This window comes from Mesoplodon mirus (assembly GCF_964341445.2).
Source record: "Mesoplodon mirus genome assembly, chromosome: X".
Lineage (NCBI taxonomy): Eukaryota > Metazoa > Chordata > Mammalia > Artiodactyla > Ziphiidae > Mesoplodon > Mesoplodon mirus.
This window is the reverse complement of record NC_138981.1, coordinates 104,309,846-104,317,658: the sequence shown is the minus strand read 5'-3', so window position 1 is coordinate 104,317,658 and position 7,813 is coordinate 104,309,846.

The following is a 7,813-nucleotide window of genomic DNA, read 5'->3' as shown; positions in this document are numbered from 1 at the left end:
TAAGAAGTAGGCAGAATCACGCACTATAAATATCATTTCAAAATCTGCATTATCTTCAATAGCTTCAGATGGAGATTGGAAGAATGATAAACAGAAAAACAGAACTTGGAAATAAGAAAGGGAAGACATACTGGTAGGGGCCAAGATAATGAATTTAGAAACCATTTACATAGAAATGATATTTGAAGTTACAAGAGGGTGAGCTTTTTGAGAAGATCAAAACAAAGGGCTGAACATATAGTTACCCATGAGAAACTGGAAAGCAAAGTATCAGTAAGGAATATAAAACAGAGGAATGGGAGAAAAAGAAGATGAATCAAGAATATGAAGTCTCAAGGAAGCAAAGGGAGACATTTTAGGAAGTCGACAGTTAGAGGCTGCTTAACTCTTTTAAGAGATAGCTAGTAGCAAATAAATCCATATACCTTCTTCTATCGCTTTTATTCTGGACACATTTTACCACTAATATAGAGGATAGCAGATTATATTGTGATAGTGTTCTAACAACAGTGAGAGAGAGAGCCGACACCAGTCCTATCAAGAACGGACTCTAAAGCTTGGTTAGAGAAAGTCAGAGCTGTGAGCAGGGTAAACATAATTCTCAAGTCTTCAGTAGCTAAAGAGAAAGCCTTTAAAGTGTGTAGGATTCCTACTGCTAACAACTAAAAGTCAGCCTGGGGGAATTACCTGGAGCTTGAATTAACTTCTTAATATTGAAGAAAGAAAGTATGCAAGCAACTATGTCTGCTCTTATACTATGTCATGATTTAAACAAATGAGAACTTTGATGGGTAATTCATTTGAAAATGGCATCCAATCATACCATACCAATATCATCCTATATCATAATTCAAGTTTTTTAAAAAATGTATCCGTATTCATAAAACAGAGAAAGTACACTCCAGCCATATGTTTCTGAGAAAGGTTCAACAGATAAGTATATATCGTCACCCATTTACCCTTTTACTTGCTGCCTTGCATTAATAATAAAAACAACAGTAACTGTAAGTGAAACATGGGAGTGAGAGCAAGGTATCATAAAAACAAAATTAAAGCTCCTTTCCGGGAAGGAAAGTCAGAAACATTGACAAGAAATGAAAAAAAATAGCCATCTGTATTTACTGTTTGAAAATCGTGTTTTGAACTGAAACTTAATATAGCCACTTCTGCCTAATTCCCATCTTTGAGGTTCTGTGACACTCCCCCACTTTTGGAGATTGATAAGGAAAAGAGTAAGGGAAGATAATTTCAAAGCCTCACCAGTTCTGAGGCAGGTAAGACCCCTAATGAATGTCTCTTTTAGCAGAGCACATTAATGAGTCTTTGAATACAAAAAGATATCCACTAGCAAGTAAACAGAACTATATACTGTTCTGCATAATCAGGTAAAGGGAATTGGGTTACTTTTGTTTTTCTTAGATGGAGGACCATGGGGATGTGAAGAGACTGAGGGAGTAGTCAAGAAGACAGAAGGATTGTGCGTGAGGAAAAATGTACAAGGTGAGATATATAATTGGTGGAGTGGCATGGACTTTTAGGAAGCATGATCCATCATATTCAAATCTAAGTTATTAGCACTGTTGCAAAGAAAACTTCCTGCTCATTAAGTGAAACCTTTTTAAAACTCTACAACTCATACAAATAACGTGTGTGTGTGTGTGTGTGTGTGTGTGTGTGTTTCTATGCACACATCCCGGGAAAATAAAATTTACAAACTTAAGTTTGACATTTAGGTGAGCCCAGCACTGAGAACACAGGACACCAATTGTAGGTGAGATATGAGAAAGACAAAGTTCAGTGGAAGCAGAAAATTCGTGCAGGAGTGACCATGAAAACATATGACTGAGGAATTCTTAGGAATTTTGCAAAGTATACATTTCTTCTCAGGATATGAAAGTTTATTAATCTATCAAAGAGCAAGGTTTCTTCAAGTAATAAAAAGACAATGGTAGCTAAGAAGATCCAGGGGACACCCACTTTCAATTTTGGTATGTGACTTGGATTTAGTCACAGGAGAATACAACTAGTTTAACACATCTAAAGCTGTGGCCTGATAATTTGAACCATATAAACCCACATATACATACATGTATACAGATATATGTACACAAAATTTCACTGATGTTTTTTAAATTTTCTTTGTTCACTCAATAGTATGTCAGAAGCATTATATCATTTCAAACATAGTTCTAAAATATCATTATTAATAGCTTCATATGTTCTATTATCAAGTTATAGAATGAACTGCAGTAATGCACAGTCTTTGTACTTCTAATTCAATCATTCTAAAACATTTGTCCAATGTCTCTTTTGTGCCAGACAATGCTAGATCTTTGGGAGACAGATTATCTCACGAAGTTTACAAACCAGAGAAATAATTTTCAAGGGTAGGGTCATAAGTAAATCAATTCTTACTGTCATTCCTTTCAGAGCCACTGTCCTTATTTTGTTTGTTTTATCTTTGATTAACCTCAATGTTACCATAAAATATTACCATAAAATAAAAGTTAAAGAAAATCCACTAACTTTAAAAATTCAAACCTAATATATTGAGAAACACTGATCTAATAGAAGAGAGAAAATGGTTATCACAAAATGCTTATGCAGAAACTTACACTTCAGGATACTCTTAATTATTACAAAGTTTGCCCATTCCCCTGCCTGGCTGTAACTCCATGGGATGTCTCAGTTACAAGGAAGAAGATACAATGTGAGAAAATGTTTCCTTGCTAATAAATATAAATGATTATATTAGGGGAAACAATGGCAGGAAATGCGTTTCAAGGTTATTAGCTCTTACATTAAGACAGAAGTCTTTATAACACTGAAAGTTCAATAGTACACACACCCTCATGGATCTTCAGCTACAATGACCAAAATCTGCAGCAGACTTAGGTCTGTGTTGGGTAATTGCACAGTTGCTAAATGACTGTGTAACCAAGGGTACTGTCAATGCCTCTTATTATAAACAATAAAATATTCCCTATTTAATTTGTAATTAAATGAATAATTTCTGAAGAACCTCACAGATAATACAAAAGTGGGGGGGAGGTGTTTATCTGATTGTCAACCAAGGTATTTATACTTTAGGACCAGCATTTCTAAGCACCTCAAATTTTTCTGACATTCAAAGTCATTGCTACACTACACTTTAGGAGGACTTTCAAATTTCAAATATTTACAAAGTATTTACAGTACAATATAAAATTTAATCCCTGACTTCAAACTAATTGAGGAAACTAGGCAAATTTACGATCCAACTTCAAACTATACAGTATAATATATAATTAAGTTCTAAATTATATGATATAGGTTATAAATAGTTGTTCAGAGAAATTGAAGAAAACAAAGAAGTCAGGAATGATTTAAGGAAAAAGTGAAACATGGGCATTGGGTCCTGAAGCATGAGTGGCATTCAGATGGGCAGAAGTTGGCTCAAAAATCACCAAGACCACTGAAATAAAACAACAGGAATGTAAAATTACTATTGATTTTCCTGTGAAAATAGGAGATGTTTAAACATGATTCTGATCCAGAAAATGCCTCTGATTGATTGTATTCTATTGTTCATTTGCTGCTTTTGTTGTCCTCCTATTTCTGCAAACCTACTGTCTCCTGGAACTGCCTCCACTTTCTCTTCCACTATGCTTATATTTTAGCTCAGTTCTCATTTTATAGAAAGAATAGCCTCAAGCACCTACTCAGATTAATGCAATACTTACTGAGCTCCTATTGCATGCCCAGAATCACAACAGGTGGGAAGAAGATATAAACATACAATCTATGCCATTAAGGACTTTATAATTTTATTCACGCAAAGAAGACTAATGGAGATGAAGCAATGGTATATCATGTTTGAAATCAAAGATCATAAAACATGGTACATATACCTCTAGAGGTACATGAAAAACTTTCCAATGGGTTTGTGGGAAAATGGAGATTTTTAAGATAATCAATTTCAGACTTTCAACTTCCATATGAAATATCTGCTAATAGTTATCTACCTGAGACCACACCTGCAATCTGCAGATTCTCTTTCTCTAGCTCCTCATTCACAACTCCCTTCTCCCACTTCAGGAATAAAAAAAAGCATACCTCTCAGCCATCACTGATTTTACTATAGTACACTGCCACAGGATGGAAAAGCCTGTGGTGTGCCAAACAAAATGAAAATGTGAAATTATGTTAATGAATTCAGTTGATCAAATGAATGACTAATGGCTGAGTATTATCCTACTGCAAGTTAGGTAATTTCTAATACTTTGTTTTTAACAAAATTGAAGGAGAATCTAATTGAACTGTCAGGTGACATCATTAAAAATAATTTTTGATGATAAATTATCTGATTTATGGCATATAAATCAAAAGAAGTTCAAAGGACTAAGAAACACTTCTATAACAAAATTCTTCCCATTCACATATAATTGTGTATGAGAATTAATTCCTCTATGCTTACATACTCCAAAAAAGTTTTAAATTAGAAAAAAAGTTAAAACCTGTCTTATTCTTGTAAGAAATAAAATTCATCTACAAATTGAAAAAACTAATTGAAAAACAGTCCGCAATCATTTCATTAAGAGATGCATTTCAAATAGCATTTTATTTTTTAATTATCTGTCAAAACATTGATATATTTAAGTTGTTTTGATCAGCTGTGCTCTAAAAATTTGTAATGATAGCTCATTCTAGTAGAAAAACTTCAAAAGAGCTTTATAGAGAAAAAAATTAAATTCATATATTTTACCACAAAATTATAATAGATGATCAGCAACCCAAGCAAAAAATGGGTGGAAGATCTAAATAGACATTTCACCAAAGAAGACATACAGATGGCCAAGAGGCACATGAAAAGCTGCTCAACATCACTAATTACTAGAGAAATGCAAATCAAAACTACAGTGATGTATCACCTCACACCAGTCAGAATGGCCATCACCAAAAAATCTACAAATAGTAAATGCTGAAGAGGGTGTGGAGAAAAGGGAACCCTCCTACACTGTTGCTGGGAATGCAAATTGGTACAGCCACTATGGAGAACAGTATGGAGCTTCCTTAAAAAACTAAAAATAGAGCTATCATATGATCCAGCAATCCCACTCCTGGGCATATATCCAGAGAAAGCCCTAATTCAAAAAGATACATGTACCCCAATGTTCACTGCAGCTCTATTTACAGTAGCCAGGATGTGGAAGCAACCTAGATGTCCATCGATAGAGGAATGGATAAAGAAGATGTGGTACATGTATACAATGGAATATTACTCAGCCATAAAAAAGAACGAAATGATGCCATTTGCAGCAACATGGATGGAACAAAAGATTGTCATACTGAGTGAAGTAAGTCAGACAAAGATAAATATCATATGATATCGCTTATATGCAGAATCTTAAAAAATGGTACAAATGAACCTATTTACAAAACAGAAATAGAGTCACACATGTAGAAAAGAGCTTATGGCTACCAAGGGGGGAAGGGGGTCTAAATTGGGAGACTGGGATTGACATATACTATACACACTACTATATATAAAATAGATAACTAGGGACTTCCCTGGTGGCGCAGTGGTTAAGAATCCACCTGCCAATGCACGGGACACGGGTTCAATCCCTGGTCCAGGAAGATGCCACAAGCTGCGGAGCAACTAAGCCCGTGCACCACAACTACTAAGCCTAAGCTCTAGAGCCCGTGAGCCACAACCACTGAGTCCATGTGCCACAACTACTGAAGCCCGTGCACCTAGAACCCATGCTCCACAACAACAGAAGCCACGGCAATGAGAAGCCTGCAGACCACAACAAAGAGTAGCCCCCACTCACTGCAACTAGAGAAAGCCCGCATGTAGCAATGAAGACCCAATGCAGCCAAAATTTAATTAATTAATTTAAAAAATAGATAACTAATAAGAACCTGTTGTATAGCACAGGGAACTCTACTCAATACTCTGTAATAAACTATATGGGAATAGAATCTAAAAAAGAGTGGATAGGGGCTTCCCTGGTGGTCCAGTGGTTAAGACTCCGTGCTTCCACTGCAGGGGGCATGGGTTTGATTCCTGGTTGGGGAACTAGGATCCCGCATGCAGCAGAGACAGAAATAGTAATAATAATAATAATAAAATAAAAAGAGTGGATATATGTGTATGTATAATTGATGCACTTTGCTGTACAGCAGAAACTAACACATTGTAAATCAACTATATTCCAATAAACATTAATTTTAAAAATAATTTTTAAAAATAAATAAAAAGCAAATGGTGACAGTAGTAATCAAATCACTATGGTATTTAGATTTATTGAAAACATTTACAAGAGGGATACAACAACTTTTTAAAAAAATTATCAATATCTACACTATAAGAAATCACATCCTGTGCAACTATTTAAACTTCTGATGAACACTTTTTAATATTATACTAGGTATCTTCCCTTTGCCCACATAGATCCATCCACTAAGCTTTTCCACCCTCTTCTATAAATAGGCCCTATGTAGAGATTCATTCCATGAAATCAGGCTCCTTACACAAGATAGTCTTCCTCACTTGTATAAATAGGCAATTCACACACACAGAAATACACACACCAACATATTGGTAATAAAAGAAGTGTGAATTTTAAAAATACTATTTTATTATCTTAAATTCATATCCCATTTTTTAAACAGTAATATCCAGTGTAGATAAGTGTATAGAAAAATGGGTACTTTCATACACTATCAGTAAGAATGTAAATTAGTAACTCTTCCTAAGAAATAATTTGAAAAAATGAATGAAAAGCTTAATAATGCCCATTCTCTTTGACACATAAATTTTAATTGTGAGATTTAGCACTAAGAAATCACCATGGAAAATCAGTAATATTTAACTATAAGTGTTTATCAGAACTACATATATATAATATGAAAAAAAAATTTTTAATCTAAATATCAAAAATAAGAAATTAAGGAGAGGGATCAAGATGGCAGAGCAGGGGAATGTGGAGCTCACTTCCCCCCACAAACATATCAAAAATACATCTATTTGTGGAACAATTCTCAAAGAAAACCAACTGAAAACTGGCAGAAGATCTCCTATACATTCAAAGCTGCAAGAAAGATCTCCACCAGGTAGGATGGGGGAAAAAAAGGCATTAGGGCAGAAGCAGAGCCCCTGGGAGGGATCTGAAAAGGAGACAAGGTCCATACAGGCAGACCTTCACTCTGGGAGCCCCTTGCCTGCTGGGAAATCCACTGGGACAGACAGAAAGTCTGGAGAAGCCTAGGCTCAACTTGTGAGGAGTACACCCATGTTGCCTTGCTAATAATCAGGGTGGAGAGAGACCAGCACTGGCAGCTGCCACCTCACGGCACTTTCCAATCCAAAGTGGGAAAGGGGTGGGGGCACAAATACATGCAGTAGCTAAGCCTGTCAGGCAGACAGGCCATTGGGAGAGGACTCGAGCTAGTTGTGCAGAGACAGCCTGGAGGGCCCAGGGTATGGTCCGGGCCAAACCATGGAGCCCACTGTCAGTGCGGATATGAGGGGCCTGGTCCAGCCACAGAGCACACTGTGAACAGACACACAGTGGGGGTCAGTCCAGCCACTGAGCCCATTGTCAACATATGCACAGCAGGGGTGGGTCTGGATGCAGACTTTGTCAGTGCACACACCAGGAGGCCCAAAGAAACACACAGCAGCTAGGTGCTGAGTCTCTTGTGGACTGGCTCTAGGCAGGAGTACTCAGCAGTATTATCCTGATACCAAAACCAAGACAAAAACACTACACAAAATGAAAATTACAGGCCAGTATCTAGGAATATGTTTAACTAATGAGGTGAA